The 22,769-nt window shown below is 40.0% G+C and overlaps 1 long non-coding RNA gene across 1 annotated transcript; it reads right to left on the bottom strand.

The window, feature by feature from the left end:
• Nucleotides 1-1,347: 1,347 nt before the first annotated feature.
• LOC133630443 (uncharacterized) lies at nucleotides 1,348-1,727 on the bottom strand. Its single transcript, XR_009821257.1, has 3 exons — nucleotides 1,648-1,727; nucleotides 1,484-1,558; nucleotides 1,348-1,378 (listed from the first exon to the last, which is right to left on the bottom strand). It is a non-coding gene; the product is annotated as an uncharacterized LOC133630443 (long non-coding RNA).
• Nucleotides 1,728-22,769: the final 21,042 nt, after the last annotated feature.

Below are 22,769 nucleotides of genomic sequence, written 5' to 3'. Positions count from 1 at the left end.
GTCGAGGAGGGACTGCCGTTCCTAGTGAGGTGAGCATTGTGAGAGAGCCATCAGTTAACCATGACTGCTAATACCCAAGGGGCCTATATATACACTAATATTTCAGAGATCAGTCCCTACCTTGTGTAACTCTCTGCATGTTTAATGCAGGTGCTGGTGAAGACATATGAATGCGTCCTTCCCCATGGTGAGGTGCTAAGGGAGATAAATTGGTATTAAATGGTTGAGATCTGTTAACCATGGTTACTGGATGCTGAGATATTATTTTGGAGATCAGTCTTTACCTAGAAAGTTATCTCCAGTTGAGGAGTCGAGTTGACAAGTACTCATGACTCTTGCTGGCACTCGGCGAGACGGTGGAGCTGGGAGAAGGGATACAAGGAGAGGGGAATATCTTTAGCACTAAGAATGTTAACCATATCTTTAATATTAATGTGGTGGTTTTGTTGTTTTCGATGTTAAGAGATTATTCCTTACTCTGCCTGTGCAATTGGCTTGCCAACCCCAGAGATGTGAGGTCACTATTTCCCGGGTCTTCTTCGCTATCATCTGAGTCCCCGAGACAATGGCTGTTGGGTAACCATATCATTAGGATTATTGCAATACCAAAATTGCCAAATATACATATAGTACAAGCATCTCTGGTCTATTTTTGAATGCTACCGGAAATAACCTTCCTATTACTGTAGAAACATGACAAAAACAAGACGGAACACACTTACACTGGCTTCCTGTTCCTTTTTTCTGGCAGCTCCTCGTTCTCTGCCTCAGATTGCAGGTCTGAGGTGTTGCAGCCCTTTCCATATTGTTGCAATATTTTTAATGCGTCTTTGTAGTTGTCTAAAATTGAATATGTTAAAATGAACATGAGTTTCAAATTAGCTGTAGAGCTGAACAGAATATTATTATTATTGATGATGATAAATCAGGTCTCTCTCTTACAAGAGACCTGGTCAGAACATAGACACAATAGGTTATTCCAAGCATAAAGAGAAGCAACTATGATGTTATTTTTAAAGAAGAAGATTATGAATTTGCATACCACAAGTTCGGACAACAGAAACATCAAATCTTGGCCAGTTTGGCTCATGCTGCTCCTCATTTAAAGCGGCCCTTTCAATTCTGTCGGTGTTTTTATAGCTGGGCCAGAAAACCATCCTATCATCATACCATCCACTTGGGACAACCGCAATGTCCCTGTTCATTATAAATGTAATCAGATGAAAAGGCACCCTTAATGTAGAAAGAAAGAAAAGGGGTATTTATTCATCGTCAAAGGAACAACGTGGACAAAAGCATGCACAGGTGTTAGTGTATACAAATAAGCAAGTAAGATGAGCTGAGATTTTATCTGAATGGTGCCCCAATGTGGTAAGAACTATAAGAAAGGTAAAAGTACAGGTCATAATAGTCAGAACTTCAGCTCAATCGTAAATTAGGGTTTGAAATTATGGGTGTAGTGTATACAGAGATCAGTCCCTACCTTGTGTAACTCTCTGCATGTTTAATGCATGTGCTGGTGAAGGCATATGAATACATCCTTCCCCATGGTGAGGTGCTAAGGGAGATAAATTGGTATTAAATGGTTGTGATCTGTTAACCATGGTTACTGGATGCTGAGATATTATTTTGGAGATCAGTCTTTACCTAGAAAGTTATCTCCAGTTGAGGAGTCGAGTTGACAAGTACCCATGACTCTTGCTGGCACTCGGCGAGACGGTGGAGCTGGGAGAAGGGATACAAGGAGAGGGGAATATCTTTAGCACTAAGAATGTTAACCATATCTTTAATATTAATGTGGTGGTTTCGTCTACAACGCTAAATATATCCTGTGGTGTACCTCAGGGATCAATATAGGACCTAAATTATTCAATGTCTAGATAAATGATATTTGTAAAGTTACAAAAGATTTAAAGTTAGTATTATTTGCGGATGATACAACAGTGTTTTGTTCAGGAGAGAACACACAGAAGATAATACAAATAATAACAGAAGAAATTAAGAAATTAAAAAGATGGTTTGACAAAAACAGACTATCTTTGAATCTCAGTAAAACTAAAATAATGCTATTTGGTAACAGTAGAAAAGAAATTCAAACACAAATACAAATAGACGGAATAGAAATTGAAAGAGTAAATGAAACCAAATTTCTGGGTATAATGATTGATGATAAATTGAACTGGAAATTTCAAGTAAAAAATATACAACATAAAGTAGCAAGAAACACGTCAATAATGAATAAAGCAAAACATGTTCTAGACAAAAAAATCACTTCATATTCTCTACTGTTCACTAGTGTTACATATCTGAGTTATTGTGTAGAAATATGGGGAAATAATTACAAAAGTACACTTCATTCATTAACGGTGTTACAAAAAAGATCAGCTAGAATAATATATAATGTTGGATATAGAGAACACACAAATCCTTTATTTATTGAATCAAAGATACTGAAATTCCACGACATAGTGAATTTGCAAACAGCTAAAATTATAAACAAAGCAAACTATAACCTGCTACCCAAGAATATACAACAATTCTTCTCAAAAAAAGAGGAGAAAAATAATCTTAGAGAGAAATGTAATTTAAAACATTTGTACGCACGTACAACACTTAAGACCTTCAGTATATCAGTATATGGAATTAAATTATGGAATGCATTAAGCAAAGCAATCAAATAATGTACTAATATGATCAATTATTTATGCTTACATGTGGAAATAATAATAATAATAGTAAATAAAATAATAATAATAAAAAAAGGTAAATAAAGCATAAAATAGTCTCTAATAAATTAATTAAATAAAAAACAGCATATAAAATATATACATCAGCAAATAACAAAAATATAGATCAAGAAAAAGGATCCTTAATATGTGCAGCAATTTTTCCCACTCACATCACCTCATTTTATATTTTTTTCTACAATTAACTATGCCAAAAAACACAGACATACCTTTTTTTTTGTAATGGAAACAAAAACAACAGGGCGTCACACACAGCTAGTCCACAGTAAACAGGATCTCGAGCTCCACTAAAGAACAAAGAAAGAAATAATACACACTCATATTAATGGCAAAGAACGGCTGTTTCCACTCCGTTAACGTTACGTTGTTGACTAACGCAGTAACGTTAGCGACCTGGGCCTAAACAACACTGACAATAAAGTAATACGCTTTCGTTTCAAGCAGTTGGAAATATGTGGAATATCGTAGCATGTAACCTACACACATTCACAGCGTCTAACAAAAGATGGCCTAAGTTAACTGTATTGAACTTTTTACTCACCGGCTTCACGCGGGAAACTTTCACATTCTGGAGTCGGGAACACAAAACACAGATAAAAGACAATTTTACAATAGCACGGCGAAAAAATGACCGTCGTTGTGTGGGTTTTTTGACGAATAACACTCTTTTCCACTTTTCTTCGCTCGGGCCTCACCTACCGCGTGCAGCCATTTTGAAATTTCTGGATACGTGACGTCAGACGCACATCCCCATGCAAAGCATTCTGGGAGGCGGCGCTGGAAATAAAATAGCCTTTTTTTACAGAATATAAAGTTTTACTGCTAGTCTTAATATCAAACAACGTCATTACAATCATACATAAATGATGATGGAAACACAAAGGCTGATCTTTACTGCGAATGTAGCAATAAATCAATAAATCTATACTTACGTTCGTGTTCCAGCAAAGAAAGTCCAGAGATCTTGGCTCATTCGCATACACGCTAGTAGGCGCGTCCACGTCTGCGGGTGCAGACATTGGTCAGCTCAGCGCGCGTAGGCGGAGCCTATAACTCTAGGCGGCGCGCGCCGGTTTAGTTTGTCGCGTCCGCGTATGCGAATCAGACACGAGTCCGCTCAGGATCAGCTGTCTGACCGTACAATTTTCAGAGGCGGAGCTGTATCCTCTAGGCGGAGCCAAAACGAATGTGACAGTAACGCGGGTTGGGCGACTTGAAGGCGGATCCGTATAGCAGTCTTCTGCTGTGTGGGTAGCCGCTCAGGCAAATCATATTGTCTAAAAATGCATTTTCTCATCGATAACGTGACATCATCGCACGTGCGGAAAGTGCGCTATATATATCTAATATACATATATATATATATATATATATATATATATATATATAATATATACATATATATATAATATATATATATATATATATATATATATATATATATATATATATATATATATATATATATATATATATATATATATATATATATATATATATATATATATACCTGTATAATATATATATGTATACATATATATACATATATATATATATATATATATATATATATATATATATATATATATATATATATATATATATATATATATATATATACATACATATATATATACATACATATATAATATATATCTAATATATATATATATATATATATATATATATATATATATATATATATATATATATATATATATATATATTAGGGCTGGGAATCTTTGGGTGTCCCACGATTCGATTCAGAATCGATTCTTGGGGTCACGATTCAATTCAAAATCGATTTTTTTTTCAATTCAACACGATTCTCGATTCAAAAACGATTTTTTTTTTTCGAATGTTTTTTAATTTTTTTTAATTTTTTTAAATTAAAACAATACACAACAATACCATAATAATGCAATACAATTTCAAAACCAAACCCAATTTTGGAGTTCTGAACTTGTGATTTCTTGCAGTGTTAAGTGATAATATTTCACATTTGTCCCAATTGACTTTATACCGTGATAAACAGCCATATTCAGTGATGACATTATTGATATAGTGTAGAGAGGAGTTAACATGTGACAGGTAGAGAATTATGTCGTCACAATACATCGATAGCTTATTATACTGAGAGCCAATTTTAATAACATGAATATTATTTTCACTACTTATTTTTGCAGCTAGGGGTTCAATAACCAAATTAAATAATAATCCAGATGCAGGACATCCCTGTTTTACTCCTCTTTTTAATGAAAAAGGTTCTGAAATATGATTATTATTTTTGACTGATGCCATGGGCCTTGTATAAAGCATCTTAATCCATTGTATAAAATTATCTCCAAATCCAAATTTACGTAAAGTGCAAAACATAAATGACCAGTTTATGCGGTCGAATGCCTTCTTCGCATCAACAGTACATACTGCTGTGGGATAGGGGAGACTTCTAGCATAGTAAATAACATTAAACAATTTCCTTGTATTGTCTGAAGATTGTCGACCTTCCATGAAGCCAGTTTGGTCATTATGAATTAATTTTCCTATTACATTTGATAATCGTGTGGCTAAGATTTTTGCCAAGATTCAAAAGGATTCTCTATTCATTCAATACATAGGATTTCAGCAGGATCTACCCCAGTCTGCTGACATGCAAGCAGAGTAGTAGATTTTTGTAAAAAGCTTTTATAATTGTAAAGGACAATGTTTTATCAACTGACTGCAATAATGTAAATTTGTTTTAACTATTAAATGAACCAAAAATATGACTTATTTTATCTTTGTGAAAATATTGGACACAGTGTGTTGTCAAGCTTATGAGATGTGATGCAAGTGTAAGCCAATGTGACACTATTGTTCTTTTTTAATTTTTTTTTATAAATGTCTAATGATAATGTCAATGAGGGATTTTTAATCACTGCTATGTTGAAATTGTAACTAATATTGATACTGTTGTTGATAATATTAATTTTTGTTTCACTACTTTTGGTTTGTTCTGTGTCATGTTTGTGTCTCCTCTCAATTGCTCTGTTTATTGCAGTTCTGAGTGTTGCTGGGTCGGGTTTGGTTTTGGAATTGGATTGCATTGTTATGGTATTGCTGTGTATTGTTTTGTTGGATTGATTAATTAAAAAAAAATAAAATAAAAAAAAAATTATTACAAAAATAAATTAAAAAAAATAGATTTTTTACAAATGAGAATCGATTCTGAATCGCATAACGTGATAATCGCAATTCGAATTTGAATCGATTTTTTCCCACACCCCTAATATATATATATATATATATATATATATATATATATATATATATATATATATATATATATATATATATATATATATATATATATATATATATATATATATATATATACACTACCGTTCAAAAGTTTGAGGTCACCCAAACAATTTTGTGGAATAGCCTTCATTTCTAAGAACAAGAATAGACTGTCGAGTTTCAGATGAAAGTTCTCTTTTTCTGGCCATTTTGAGCGTTTAATTGACCCCACAAATGTGATGCTCCAGAAACTCAATCTGCTCAAAGGAAGGTCAGTTTTGTAGCTTCTGTAATGAGCTAAACTGTTTTCAGATGTGTGTACATGATTGCACAAGGGTTTTCTAATCATCAATTAGCCTTCTGAGCCAATGAGCAAACACATTGTACCATTAGAACACTGGAGTGATAGTTGCTGGAAATGGGCCTCTATACACCTATGTAGATATTGCACCAAAAACCAGACATTTACAGCTAGAACAGTCATTTACCACATTAGCAATGTATCGAGTGTATTTCTTTTAAGTTAAGACTAATTTAAAGTTATCTTCATTGAAAAGTACAGTGCTTTTCCTTAAAAAATAAGGACATTTCAATGTGACCACAAACTTTTGAACGGTAGTGTATACATATATATATATATATATATATATATATATATATATATATATATATATATATATATATATATATATATATATATATATATATATATATATATATATATATATATATATATATATATATACAGCCCGGCCCCCGGCCAAATTGTTTTAACTCAATGCGGCCCCCGAGTCAAAAAGTTTGGGGACCCCTGCTCTAAAATCTTAGAGAGGATTTTCCAGACAAGATTACAAAAATTCATTGATAAACATAGACTGTTGTGTGATAGCCAATTCGGTTTTAGGAAAAAAAACATTCCACAGGAATGGCTTTAACTAACACCGTATAATTTATCAAAGATTCACTAGACAACAAACTCTATGCTATTGACATTTTTATTGACCTAAAAAAAGCCTTTGACACATTAAACCACAGTATTCTAATTGACAAACTGCAGACATATGGAGTTAAAGAGACCTCTTTAAAATGCAATTTGTACAGATGGGAAACAACATATCAACAGACCGAGTTATCACTTGTGGGGTCCCTCAGGGGTCAGTCTTGAGACCAAAACTTTTCACATTATATATCAATGATAAAGTCAAAGTATCTGACGTCCTAAAATTAGTGTTCGCGGATGACACAAACATCCTCTGTTCTGGAAAATATTTAATTCAATTAGTAAACACAGTGAATTGTCAAAAATTCATTTGTGGTTTTTAATAAATAAATTATCACTAAATCACTCAAAAACAAACTATATCCTCTTCAGGAGAAGGGGACTGGAAAAAAAACATACACATAGAAGTTAGCGAGACGTCTATAAAAACTGTAAATGAACACAAGGTCTTGGGGTTTAAGATAGACGCTCTACTGACTTGGAAACCACATGTGAAAGCAGTACATTCTAAATTGGCTAAGGGTATCTCCATTTTGTTCAAAATGCAGAAATTACTACATCAAAATTCACTTAGAACAATTTACTTATTGCGCTGAAGTTTGGGAGCACACCTACAGGGAGACTATTGAACCGCTATTTAAACTCCAGAAACAGGCAATTAGAATGATACATTATGCCCCATATAGAGCACATACCAATGATCTGTTCATAATAAGTACATTTCTTAAACTACATTATATAATCATATACAGTAGCCTTCAAGTTATGTTTATGGCCTCACCAAGGGCTCTACCTGCAAATATACAGTCTGTTTTCACTCAGAGATGGTCTACATGAACTCAGGGGTGTCCTGAAATTCAAACATCCATCCATCCATCCATTTTCTACCGCTTATTCCCTTCGGGGTTGCGGGGGGCGCTGGAGCTCAGCTACAATCGTAACATAGTTAATTCCACATTCAAGGCTCAAACGTTATCTATTGCGGGGGTGAAACTGTGGGTCAATGTGAGTGGAGAAATTAAACTGTCTTCTAGCCTAAGAGTGTTCAACCTTGCGGTAAAAAATGTGTTGTTGGGAAACTTTCAAAAACATGACTAGTTGTTTGGACTATCTCAACTGTGGGACACAGGTGCAAAATAACTCACTGTGGAATAAGGGACATAACACACCAGACAAGCCTTCAAAAGACGAAAGATACCCAGGCAAGATGGAGCTAATCTCATGGTCGCTCAATGCTATTGACAAAGTGTTTTCCAGCATATGTTATTCTTGTTCTGAAATTGTCATGTATCCATCAAAACTGCTGTTGAAACTTGGACTATATAACCAACATATATAACCAACATATAAGTTGATTGTAAATTAGGGGCGGGACATGGATAAGCATTCTTGCTTTTTTTCCCGTATCCCTTTTCGCTGGGTGCCGTTGCATGTCTGTCAAATTACAAAGAGTGATGAAGTGTTTTGGAGGCCAAGCGGTAGGAAATGGATGGATGGATGGATGAAGTGTTGCTATATATCTCTGCCGAAATAAATACATTCATTCATTCATTCATTACATCAATATTTTTTATCGTCACAAAATCTTTTTTCCTTTTTTAAAAATGTATATTATGTTTAATAAGTCAGGAAATATGTCCCTGGACAAATGAGGACTTTGAATATGACCAATGTAGGATCCTGTAACTACTTGGTATCGGATCGATACTCACATTTGTGGTATCATCCAAAACTAATGTAAAGTATCAAACAACAGAAAAATAAGTGTTTATTACATTTTAACAGACGAATAGATGGAACATGTTAAAACAGAAAATAACCAGATATTAACAGTAAATGAACAAGTCAAATAATAATTCATTTTCTACGGATTGTCCCTCATAATTTTGACAATTTATTGGATGAGAAATGACACAATATGTTCCTGCATACGTCAGCAACCAAATTAGGAGCCTTTGTTTGTTTACTTACTGTCTCGTAGGTTCAGTATTTCATTTAAGGCCGAAATTATTATTCGATTGCGATTACAAATGTTTAATGTACCGTAAGCTCTTTTGATGAAATAAAGCCAGTAGTGCCAATTTGTGTGGTTCCCTTTATTTAGAAAAGTACTGAAAAATATCTTAATACATTTTGGTACCATATTGGTATCGCTACAACCCTACAACAAACGTGTACACTTGTTTTTGTAGAAATACAAAAAAAACCTTTAATATTTGCTTGTCAGCTGTACTTATTTCAAAGCAAGTTATCCATCAATTTGTACGCAAAGAAAAATATAATAACATTATGAGGCGAGTATACATATTATATTAATATATTATTCACTTTTACAAGCGACCCATAAAAGGCAGCCATAACTGCGACGTGGTTTTTCGATAAAAACAAGTTTGACACCCCTGCATTATAGGATGAAGCTACACTTCTGTTTAGATACCAGTTTAGCACATTCATAACACAAAATATAGCTTGTTACAACCATATATAACGCAACCTGTGATAATTCTACCTATAAAAAATGTTTCTGCTACTTTGTACATTATGTGTTGTACAACTTAGTTAATCGTACAATATTCATATATCTGCATGACAATGTCTTAACCTTCTCTATTTTGTAAAAAAAAAAAAAAAACAGCACACTTGTAGAATTTAACATGCCTTTTAAAAAGAAAAACACATTTTTAAATCAAAACTAATGCAAAAAAAACATGCAATAGAATGGAGTAATAACAACTGCAGTACTGTAGCTTAATAAAAAACACAGTAGTAGTTTAATAATAATAATATAAATTAATTTAATTTATAAAGCATCTCAAAGTGCTACAGTGGCAAGTTAAAAACACACATAAAACATACACTAAAAATACGATACAAACTAACAGTTGAATGAAGTAATGTATTAATAATGTATACCATTTACCTTGGAGAGTGGACTTTTACAGTATTTCCTTCTAGCTGGGTCTCCGTCAAACACACCATCAGCAGCTTCTTCATACAGTATTTTCATGAATTAATAAATATGTTAACTCGTTATTTTGACAGCTGTCATCAATTTCCAAACAAAAGACAGCAAAACATGTGATGTGCGATACCACTGATTTTCTTTTTGATCCGATACAGAGTAAAATTTAGGCTGGTATTGGCAATACCGATCCGATAGTTTGTGCAAAATATACCTAATGTGAATATTTTTTTAAATTAGGGTATTTCCAGTGTTGTTGCTCTTGGGAAATCATCTTCCAAAGAAACAATTAATGGCGTTATTCTGCACTCAATGCGTTAGTAAATGTATATTCAACTCTGTGTGTAGTTTCTCCAAATAGCCTACAGTAAAAGGATACATACACTTGCTGTTTATAATACTGAGCAACTCATTTTAATCGCCAGGAACTTTCTTAAATAAGTGTGCCCTGCTGCACTTGCGTATTACGTACTTATTACCGAGGCGGGAAAAAAAGTAGTTCCCACCAATTGCGTTTCATTTAGACACGATTTCCATGATTTAGTTACTTTACTTTGTGTTCCTTGTTATTGATATACATTATCTCAAATAACTTAAGTGTCAAAAGTATCGATATTTTAACTTGAGAATCGATATTAGAGCATAAAGATCTACTATTGGCGGTTTCGATTATTTTATGTATTTATTTATTTTTTGTCCTGTCCAGCTACTTAGGCAAATCACATTGTTGTTGTAGATGCCCATATCAGCTGTCCAAATTTACTTTACAAAAGATAAGTCTGGGATATTTCTCGTGTTGCCTTATTTGTATTTGACTTTATTAAATGGATTTATATTATTATTTGGTTCAGCTGGGCCGGAGCAGGAGGGGATATAAAGAGACAAAAAGGAAGACAGAGGGGTACATTGTGGGGACAAGAGGGGGATAAGACAAGTAGACAACAACACAAACAACAACAATGGCAATACAAATACCAATAGAAATAGCACTATTGATAACGAATAATAACAATAATTACCTCTGTTATCAAAAATACAATTGTTTCAAATGCAACAATACATATATGTAATGATAACTTGAAATATAAAAGAAAGCAGATAAATGGAGGGGAAGAAAGAGAAACAAACTGTATTAACCTTGTAGATTGTTATAGCAACAATAGGTTGACCTTTGTCAGTGTGCCGTGTGTTAGCCAGTTCCCCATAAGGGAACAACGTTAATATATGTTTGATGAAACGTGATTATATGCATGAGTGTATGTATGCATATATGCCTGCATATGTACCGTATGTGTATATGTATGTTTCTACAGTGAATGTGCGTGTGGATGTAAGAACTTTGAGCGTAGCCACCCAGAGAGCCCAACCCAAACAATCAGTATCGATTATTTAGTATCGATCCGCACAACACTAAGCAAAACACAAGATGTGTTCTCATGCTGCAACATCTATTTCAACCATATACATTCCTTTTATTTTTGTTCAGCTTTTTTCCCCTCTCCTTCTCCTTACGACTTGTTTCTTTCCTGCCTCCCCAGCCAGAGGTTAATACACTCCAAGAAGGCATTATTTCCTTCTCGGCCCTCCAACAATATAAAAATTCAGAATGGACAGCTCAATCCCTCTTCCATCTCAGATTTGATTGTAATGGTATTGCCTCCTGTCCCTGGGAGGCCCCCTGCCGCCTCGCCAATCGGGCCTTTATGACACTGAATGGCCCGGCTACAATTTTTCCATCTAGTCAAAAAATTCCGTTAATAACTCATTGCGGAATGAGCCGTCTACACTCCGGCCAGGTTGCTCACCCCCAAGCTCGCGTGGGTCACAATGTATTAAAAAAAAAAAGACGCAGGGCTGAATGGTAGATGGAAAAGGTTAATTAATCTCTCGAAATTTACAGTCCTCTCCCCAACAAGACAAAAAAAAGTCATATTTACAACCTCGTAGGGAGGAAGTGTTCAGTAATACACCCGACATCTTCACGGCCCAACTTTTCAAGTCCAGCCATTTGTCAAGTGTGATGGATTTATGTAATAAAACCCATTTACGCTTCTCTCCCTCACCGTAGCATCCTATTAAATAATAAAATAATTATTTATTGATTATTCAAAAAGGAACATACACGCTGGTAATGGCTTTGCAGCACATTCGCGGACATGCAGTAAATAAAGCAGGCAGAAGGAGCGAAAATGTGAGCGAGTCAACGAGGAATAAAACCCAGCAAGGAAGGAATGAAATGATGGATCCAATATGGCCGCTTACTGTGCAGATCAAGGGGAACATTTTTCAGACCTTTGAATGCTTTAGATCAGTGTTCTTTTTTACAAAGTTCCACCTCAGAAAACAAGTACCACCATAATGACCAACTTTAAAATACAGTACCGTAGTAGGCCTAAGTATTCATTAAAAGCAGAGGGTTTATTTCAGAAGTATATTTAAGATTTTTGGCCATTGTAACATTACACACAGTTTGAACAGTAACGCTGTGTTTGATATAGGAAAATAAAACACTGTACTTTAATCAAGTGATTCTTCGGTGAACCTCCACATGGAGCCCGCGTACCATTAGTGGTACACGTACCACAGTTTGAGAATCTCTGCTTTGGATAAAAAAATATTGAAATGAGAAAATAGAGATACATGTGATTTTTAAGGTCCTCCTTTGTGCGAAAAGTACTTCTTAATATTGTTCCAACAATGTGTCCTAAGAGCCTGTTTACGAGAAAGACACTATCATTTTCATAAATAAAAGTAGAGACACAAAAACATCAGTGTGCTTACTAAAAGCACTTCTAAACCCTCTAAATTCCAGCATCTAGGCTGTATTTTCACTTAAATCATGAGTCCTTGAGGATTTGAGCCATATGGAGGTCTTCCATAGGTATGAACACGTAGATGCCACCTTCAGGCCCGCCAAGTACGTCATCGCGGCTGCCATATTAATTAGAGCTAATGTATGTCTGTATGCCATATATTAATGTGTATGATTTTCTGTATGAATGTCGGAAATGAACTAATACCATAACTATATGTCAGGACAAGAAACAAATATGCAAATAGTTTAAATAAATGTGCATTTAAAATAAAATCTATTGGATTATATTTGTATTTCACACATACTCTTTATTTGATCACCCCCTGGGAGGTGATCAAAGGGAGCAGTGGGCAGCAGCGGTGGCCACGCCCGGGAATAATTTTTGGTGATTTAACCCCCAATTCCAACCCTTGATGCTGAGTGCCAAGCAGGGAGGTATTGGGTCCCATTTGTAAAGTCTTTGGTATGACTCGGCCAGGGTTTGAACTCACAACCTACCGATCTCAGTGATGGGTCAAATGCAGAGAATAATTTCGCCACACCTAGTGTGCGTGTGACAATCATTGGTACTTTAACTTTAACTGTATCTTATTTTCTTTATTTTCTTGTTCTTATGTTATGTTAAAAAAAAATAAAAAAATGTGTGTATATATATATATATATATACTGTATATATTTTCGTTATTATTCTTATACCGTATATCATTCTATTTTGATATGCAAGTTTTAAATGGTGTTGCACATTCTTTCATTCTGTCTCTTTATTCTGGTACGAACAAATAATGCATTTTTAGTTTAATCAACATGTGTTGTATGATAAATATATATGTCTGACATTGATAATAAACCAAACAGGTTGGAAATCGGTTGAGAATTTGGTGAGTTATGGTGATTTCAACCTACTTCCGTTGACTATTGCTGTAAATAGATACGGCCTCGCCCTGCTCAAGATGGCGGTCGTGTTGATACATCGTTCCAAAGGACAATACCGTAAGAGGTGGTATTAATAATATTCTCTAAATTCAATTATAAATTCTCAAAAACATGTTTTCCATAGCACAATGGGCATTATAATGGTCTGACTACTGTATAGTCGAATTTGTATACAGTGCTTTTACAGAAACATCTTAAACATATATTCTTTTACAAATGGGGAATTATCATTTAGACATGAAATGTCCTTGGGAAGTATACTTGTCAAACAAAATGTGTCTACATCCCTCAGTCCACGGTCTTACACTTGTAAGAAATAACAATAATATATTCACACAGAGACAGATATAACCTTGTGTGAGATAGCGATAGAAGAGCATTTATCTACAACACAGAACCATGTATACACACTGCAGTGCTCTTCGGTTGGCAAAATAAGGGTTAAAGGAGCCATATGTAGTAATGTGGCCAGAAATGGTACTGCAATCACGGTCCACATTTTGTAGTCCCCTCCCACTCTCCATGACTGAAGTTGCCAGATACGCAGCCAAATCCTACTCCTACTCCAATGAACTTTAAATGGCAATCGACGAGTCACATTTTACTGATGTCGATTAGCCAAATGTATTTGTAAAGCTACGTAGCAATATTTTCGTCGGAAGTCGGGACAGATTGTTGGCATTACCCTGTTACATTGACCGCACGGACCACCATCGAAATAATTATATATAATATATTGATAGGTGGGCAGTACGGTGGAACAGGGGTTAGTGCATGAGCCTCACAATACAAATGTCCTGAGTAGTCCTGGGTTCAATCCCGGGCTCGGGATCTTTCTGTGTGGAGTTTGCATGTTCTCCCCGTGACTGCGTGGGTTCCCTCCGGGTACTCCGGCTTCCTCCCACCTCCAAAGACATGCACCTGGGGATAGGTTGATTGGCAACACTAAATTGGCCCTAGTGTGTGAATGTGAGTGTGAATGTTGTCTGTATATCTGTGTTGGCCCTGCGATGAGGTGGCGACTTGTCCAGGGTGTACCCCGCCTTCCGCCCGAATGCAGCTGAGATAGGCTCCAGCACCCCCCGCAACCCCAAAAGGGACAAGCGGTAGAAAATGGATGGATGGATGGATATTGATAGGTTGATTGGCAACACTAAAATTGGCCCTAGTGTGTGAATGTGAGTGTGAATGTTGTCTGTCTATCTGTGTTGGCCCTGCGATGAGGTGGCGACTTGTCCAGGGTGTACCCCGCCTTCCGCCTGAATGCAGCTGAGATAGGCTCCAGCACCCCTCGCGACCCTGAAAGGGACAAGCGGTAGAAAATGGATGGATATTATATATCGCATAGGCCTACTTTGATGGCAAGTCATGTCCAACAGTAAAATTACCGCCAAATTTTGTTCAGCATAACTCCATGTTGCATCCAGCCTGCATTCTCTTCCATGTACGCACATCCCCATCTTTCAGTGCAGAGTGCAATTCTATGAGCCAACCTTTGTTACACAAAAACCATGTCATGCATAAATCATATAGCCTACTACCATGTCAATACACAAAGAAGAAAATCATTACATGTAATGCATTATATTGTGCCAAGCAAATACCACCCCATATGTGCCTGATGCACATACAGCACCAGAAACTGCAATTAGCCGTGTTAATGTTGGAACGCATTTCCTCAGGGTATCAGCATATTGAGAGGCACTGACACTACCCATATCCACATCCACAGTTTTATTTGTCAAAAATATATTTTGCCCTGTCAGTTGGATGACACATCGACATACAGGCTAACGGGCATATATTTCCCCCGTTAGCCTATATGTCAATGTGTCATTGACCGGGCTAGCATGCTAAGCATTCGTTGCATGAACATACTAGCTTTGTTAGACAAGGTCATAGACTTTATTGGACAATATAGTTTACATACGAAATGTCCATTTCCATTTATTACAAGTAATAAGAAAACTTAAATGCCTGACTTACCTATCAAGGAGTAAATTAACAAGTTGGGCGTCAGATGTAAAAATATTCTCCACCTTCAATAGTCTCCATCTTTAAAAGGGATCCCCGATACAAATACTCGTTTTGTTCCTGGCTATGTCATGAATAAATTGAGAATTGTAACGGCGTCTTTTAGATTTACTAAGGTCTGACATGTTTAGTAACTTTACCAGTGGCAGTAGCTAGACTGCCACTGAACGTGCCACAGCCAGCTTCATAACAAGACGCCTGTGGAAATCACACATGAATACCTTAAAAGAAGGAAACGAGCAATTGCAGCTATTTCGGATACACTAAATCTCAGACGGCAACATAGCAATGTTGAGCGACGATTTTGGATAAGGCCTGGAAGAATGGCAGTCTGGTGGGATATGTTTGTCACAGAGTGTGTTGTGCCGTAGGACTGGCAAGAGAACTTTTGAATGTCCAGGTCAGCTGTGATTCTACTTAGAGAAAAACTTTGTCCATTTGTCGAAGGGGAGACAACGAGAATGCGGGCTCCCGTGAACTAGGGAGTACTACGGAAAACAGCGACTGCATTTGGACTGGCAAAGTAGACTATCAGTTGTTGTCCGCGATGTATGTCGAGCTATTACTCAACGTCTAGTTTTGTACTCCATAACTATTGTGAAGCCATGAAGTGACCACCAATTTCAGCCTACAAGCACAGTGTCCTGACCAGATATCTAGATCCCTAGATTGATTGTTATGTATCACATTGTTTACTTTCACACGTTCATTAAACACATTGTTCGGGAGCCTGTGAAGGACTGTATATTTACTTTAGGGGGATGCTCTAATGTTCACTATTTACCAAATAAAGATAGTCTAGGAGAGAGTGAGAGGACACCACTTATATAGTTAACAATTTACTATACATATAACATACAATAATCTGACAATAATGAACACATTGATTACACTCATACACTCATCCCCACTCACACGCTACCTCCCCAATGAAACTTCCCGCACTAAACCAATTACACAACACACACACACAGTCCAACCTGGGCCCCTTGGCTGGGCCAGAAGATAGTCTGTTGTGGTCCTACTGTATCGTTGGTGCACGTAGGGGTGGGGGTGGTGAGTTGCAAATGCTGGATACAAAGGGGGCGTTAGAGAGGGGGGACACCTCCCGTTGTAGAGTAGAGAAGGGGGGGGGGGGGGGGGGGCTCGGCCCTGCTTCCTCTAAGCTCCCTCACGAGTCTAGTCTGAAGCGAGAGGAGAACCAGCCTCGTCCTGGGTCACCTCCCTGTCGACTAGCCCGTGAGCGCGAGCCACTAACACTTGTACCTCGCGCTGTTCACTTCCCTCGCAGCAAGGTAGCCACGATAGCACACAACTAAACTCTACAATGTTCACTCTCCAAACAATAAATAGTCCCAGGGGAAAGTGTCTCTTAAATAAACTTAGTCCGAACGTGACTGAACCTGGCGTTTGTGAAGTCACGTTGCAGCCAACAAACACAGGTGCGAGCTGCGGTGAGCTAACTAGCGGTTAGCATGCGCTTCACCTCCTATTGGCTACGTGAAGCGCCCAAAACGTCTTTAAACTTAAACTAGTGCACTGGCACTTAACTGTCACTTATAACAAACTTAAATACAACGCTTAGAGTACTAGTTACTTATCTGATCTGCAAATGTGGTGAACTCTATCTCCGGGTAGTATTACCGACGCTCCGCTGCGTGTCAATGCCGGAGCTCTTTTAAACACTTTTTTCCACCTGCCGGCGGAAACGGAAGTGCCCGTAACCATGGCAACCGTAACCGTGGCAACGGTTAAACAACTAACGGAAATACATTCCTTTCCCAAAACAACATATATGAAATATAAATAAATAATAATAATAATTAGTCCCTTAACAGAAATGATCTATATATAAAACTAAAAGGGACAATTTACACAAATATGAAAACCTTCAGAACAGCCGCCCCCTGATTTATGTGAAGGAAATCAGTTATCCTAATGAAGGTTTGATACATAAGCAGATCAGGGGGGTTTAGGGGGAGTCGGGTCAGAGTATGGGGGAGTCGTTTCAGAGTATGGGGGGAGCTTGATAGGGCGAGGCACTGGTCGATGGTAGGTTCTCTGGCCAGTGTCCACTATTGCTGAGCGAACTCTACCATCGTTCCCCTTAGTGATGGTCTTCACTCTGCCCAGGAGCCAATGCGCTCTGGGTAGCGCTGGATCCACAATCATGACTGGCCGCCCCATGAGGAGAGAGTTGGGCGTGATGGGATGGAGGTCAGCCAGGTCGCTACTTGCATATTCCAATGGTTTGGAATTCCGGATTGCTTCCGCTTCGGCTAATACATTGGCGAGGACTTCAGCTTTGGGGACCTGTGTTCCAAGGGTGAAGTTTAGAGTGGGAGGGGCGCTAGGTGGGTTGTACTGGAAGTCAACTTGAAGAGGGGTTAGTTGCTTCTTAAGCTCCTCTGTCATGTCCACATTGTCCTCAATCACATCTGCTTTGATTACCTCAAGGACTGCTTCTATCTCACTGGCAGCCTTATTGGGCTGGTTTGAGGGTTCCTCCATTTTGCACTCGGCCCCGAGGAAGTGCGTTTGGGTCTGGCTGGGATTAGCACTCTTCAGGTTGATAGGACCTTGGAGAGTCCAACCAAGTGGGGTGTCCAGGGCGACGGGGCAGCCACATGGGCCTGGGAGAATGCGCCTTGGGAGGGTCAGCCTTGCTTGATCGGACCCGAGTAGGATGGTCGGTACCACTTCTTCTTCTTGATCAAGCCTCAACTTTGCCAGATGGGGGTACTTTGCCTTGAGCGCCTTCATTGGGTAGCCATAAGTCGAAAGGCTCATGTCAGCCGCGGTGAACACATCGCGCAGGGGGTGCACTTCTCCTGGTCGCCCCTTTGCCATGATCTCCAGGGACACTATCTCACCTGCGATCTGGGTGGGCTTGGGTTGGATGGTGAGGATCTTCATCTGATGAGGATGACCTTTGAGCCCGAGGGCGGTGGCTGCCTCCTTCATCAGGATGGTGCACTCTGCACTGTCATCAATGATGGCATAGGTGGACATCTCCCTCCCATCATGGCGTAGGATGACCGGCACCATCTTGAGTAACGCTCGGGGGTTGTTACCATGGACTGGGCCTACGTAGTAGGTACGACCCTCCTGGATCTCACTGGATAGGTCCCGGGGGTAGTCTCCGGTCTCCGGCTTGTCGCTTCTGGTATTGAGGTCGTGGAGGACTGTGAGGTGTATCTTGCCGCATTCCTTAATGCGACAAGGCCTCTTCAGGGTGCATTGCTTGGCCATGTGCTCACGGGCGCACCTCCAACACCGCTTGTTGTCCTTGATCCACTGTTTCCTCTCTTCGGTGTTATTCTTCCCAAACTCTGGACAGTGTTCAAGCCAGTGGGGGCCCGTGCAACACGGGCAAGGTGGTTGAAGCTTCTTGTCACCCTGCTTAGGGCCGCCCCACTCACCGTGGGGGGTGTCCCTCTCCTCCTTAGTGTCAGCCCCTGGGATCGTCGTCATCACCCGGACTGACCCTTCCTTCCTCTTGGTTGCTCGTTCGGTCCGTTCGTTGGTCCGTCCCTGTCCGCCGTACTTCGGCTCAGCTTTTGTTGGGAGACGGATGTGCTTTACCTCACTTCTCAAAAAGTCAGATAGCTCCTCTAAGCTGGCTGCTGGCTGGTCGGGGTGGAGCTGGTCGTGGCGCCGCCGGAACCTTTCCTCTCGATGTCTAGGCAGCTTCCTTATGAAGCGCTCCACGGTGGAGCCTGTGTTTAGTTCCCTGGCTCCAGTCGGTCTCTGCAGCTTCAGCATCGTGACCAGAGAGCGGATGCGGAGGGCGTAGTCATCCAGGGCTACGTCAGTTCTGATCTCGGGTAACTCCCCGAGGGCTTCAACCTCGTCGAAGATGTGGTCCCATGGACAACCCCAGCGGTGATCTAGTTCTTTCATGCTGTCGGTGTAGGGGGTGAGGGACTTGGCGTGGGAGAAGCAAAGTCTCTTAGCTATTGGTAGCTTACAATGGAGTTGGAGTGTGAGCCACTTTTGCTGCTCACTGTGGTACACCTGTGGTTCTCCTAGCAGGTACTCCAGGCTCAGCCGCATCTCCCTGAAGTTCTCCCTGCTGTCTTGGGTAAAGAAGGGAACTATGGAGCCAGGCGGGTGAAGAGGAAGCGGGTCATATGGTCCTGCATTACGGCGGGCTAATGGTGATGGTGAGGAGGGGGGAGGGGAATGTGGATACTGCACCCTACGATCCAGAAGGGAGTCCAAGCATTCGTCAGGCTCCATTTCCTCCTCGTGTGCGCTCTGGGTTTCTGGGTCCAGCGCTCGAGACCTCTCGACGCTCCTCTTCCTTTCCTCTGGCGAGCCAGGCCTTGAGGTCACTCTCGATATCCGGACTGGGGGAGAGGGCTCTGGTTGGCGGGAGAGAGCGAGCTTAGCGAGCTCCAGGCTCTGGGCTGCCGCCTTCTCTAATGCCTCCGTAGTTGCATGGGTTTGCCGTTCCAGGCGCTCCTTGTCAGCGCGGGCCTCTATCTGCAGGTGCTCCTCTCTAGCACGGGCTTCTTCGTGCAGACGCTCCTCTCTCGCGAGAGCGTCCTGGCGCTGGTTCTCCTGATTGTCAATCAACTGCTGGAGTAACTTCTCAGAGAGTAGACTCTCCATGCTTGATCGTCCTGAGTGGCTGCTACGGTGACTACCTGTATGGCTGCTATGGACGCTGCTGCGCCGGCCAGAAGATAGGGGAGACTTTACCTTGGGGGGCTTGCCTTGAGGATCGGAGTTCTTGAAAAACTCACCCGGATGGAAGGTTCGCGGGTCGGTCCTGTCTAGTGGGGTGGCGGCATCTGGGGGAATTATTTCCTCACCGTTCTGTAAGTCGCCACCTCCTGGTGGATCCTCTTTGCCTTGGCTGGCGATTTCTGTCGGCGGGGGAATGACTGCTGTCAGCGGCGGGCCCGCCTTTTCCTGTCTCTCTTCATCCCTTGGTAGTGAGGAGAAGGGGTGAATACAGGGTTGCATAGTTGAACCTAATTCTGGTATTGCAATATTGTCCTCCGCCACTTGGGGTGCTTTACTCTCTAAACTACTGGGGCTGTCAGTCTCATCTAGGGTAGTCAAGTGATAGTCCTGTAGTCTAGTGGGTAACCTACGCTCTCTAACAGGGCGTGTTGGTGGTTCTGGTTTTGGGGAGGGGCTTAGGGTTCTCTCACTCTTTTTGGACATCCTAACTTATTAGACTATCTGGCTCGAAGGACCAAAATGTTCGGGAGCCTGTAAAGGACTGCATATTTACTTTAGGGGGATGCTCTAATTTTCACTATTTACTAAATAAAGATAGTCTTGGAGAGAGTGAGAGGACACCACTTATATAGTTAACCAATTTACTATATCATATAACATACAATAATCTGACAATAATGAACACATTGATTACACTCATACACTCATCCCCACTCACACGCTACCTCCCCAATGAAACCTCCCGCACTAAACCAATTACACAACACACACACACAGTCCAACCTGGGCCCCTTGGCTGGGCCAGAAGATAGTCTGTTGTGGTCCTGCTGTATCGTTGGTGCACGTAGGGGTGGGGGTGGTGAGTTGCAAATGCTGGATACAAAGGGGGCGTTGGAGAGGGGGGACACCTCCCGTTGTAGAGTAGAGAAGGGGGAGGGGGGGGGGGGCTCGGCCGTGCTTCCTCTAAGCTCCCTCACGAGTCTAGTCTGGAGCGAGAGGAGAACCAGCCTCGTCCTGGGTCACCTCCCTGTCGACTAGCCCGTGAGCGCGAGCCACTAACACTTGTACCTCGCGCTGTTCACTTCCCTCGCAGCAAGGTAGCCACGATAGCACACAACTAAACTCTACATTGTTCACTCTCCAAACAATAAATAGTCCCAGGGGAAAGTGTCTCTTAAATAAACTTAGTCCGAACGTGACTGAACCTGGCGTTCGTGAAGTCACGTTGCAGCCAACAAACACAGGTGCGAGCTGCGGTGAGCTAACTAGCGGTTAGCATGCGCTTCACCTCCTACTGGCTACGTGAAGCGCCCAAAACGTCTTTAAACTTAAACTAGTGCACTGGCACTTAACTGTCACTTATAACAAACTTAAATACAACGCTTAGAGTACTAGTTACTTATCTGATCTGCAACTGTGGTGAACTCTATCTCCGGGTAGTATTACCGACGCTCCGCTGCGTGTCAATGCCGGAGCTCTTTTAAACACTTTTTTCTACCTGCCGGCGGAAACGGAAGTGCCCGTAACCATGGCAACCGTAACCGTGGCAACGGTTAAACAACTAACGAAAATACATTCCTTTCCCAAAACAACATATATGAAATATAAATAAATAATAATAATAATTAGTCCCTTAACAGAAATGATCTATATATAAAACTAAAAGGGACAATTTACACAAATATGAAAACCTTCAGAACACACATGATTCATGTATGATGTCACAGGTGTGATTCACTCCAATAGGGCCAGTCTAACAGCTGTTGATGGTGTGGCAAGCAAGGTTTACTGTTAAGAGAAATGTGGAAATAGTCTACATTGAAACACAGGGTAAGAGTACACTTCCAGGTCAGAGATAAAAAAGATGTTCGCGCATGTGTACTAGGTCGCGTTGCACCGGCGGACGGAGGGGGTCTTAAACGGTGGCATTGTGTGTGTGTGTGGACAAGGACAAGGATAAGGTTAGGTGGGATATAGCCTGGATAACCCTAGCCGGCTTAGTGTAGAAGGGGCCTAAGAAGATCGCCTGAGACTGGATTGGCCGTACTCTCTTTAAACATGACTCTGTGAGTACTGAATCAACAGTGCCTCCGCTGGTTGCAGCCAAGTACTGCACATAATTATGCTTCTTTATTATGCATTTGAAGTCAATAAGTGGCTTGAGAGCAGCTGAGTTGAATAAACTGAGTCAGTCCTCCTAAACCCCGTCATCCAAAATAAAAGAGATCCTTCCTAATCCTCAGCAGTAAATGATTAAAATGAAGGGCAGACATTGCAAATATTACAGTGAGGTTTTCCTCCTAA

This window comes from Entelurus aequoreus, linkage group LG15, assembly GCF_033978785.1.
Source record: "Entelurus aequoreus isolate RoL-2023_Sb linkage group LG15, RoL_Eaeq_v1.1, whole genome shotgun sequence".
Lineage (NCBI taxonomy): Eukaryota > Metazoa > Chordata > Actinopteri > Syngnathiformes > Syngnathidae > Entelurus > Entelurus aequoreus.
The sequence above is the reverse complement of the archived record's forward strand: the minus strand, read 5'-3'. Positions and strand labels throughout refer to the sequence as shown.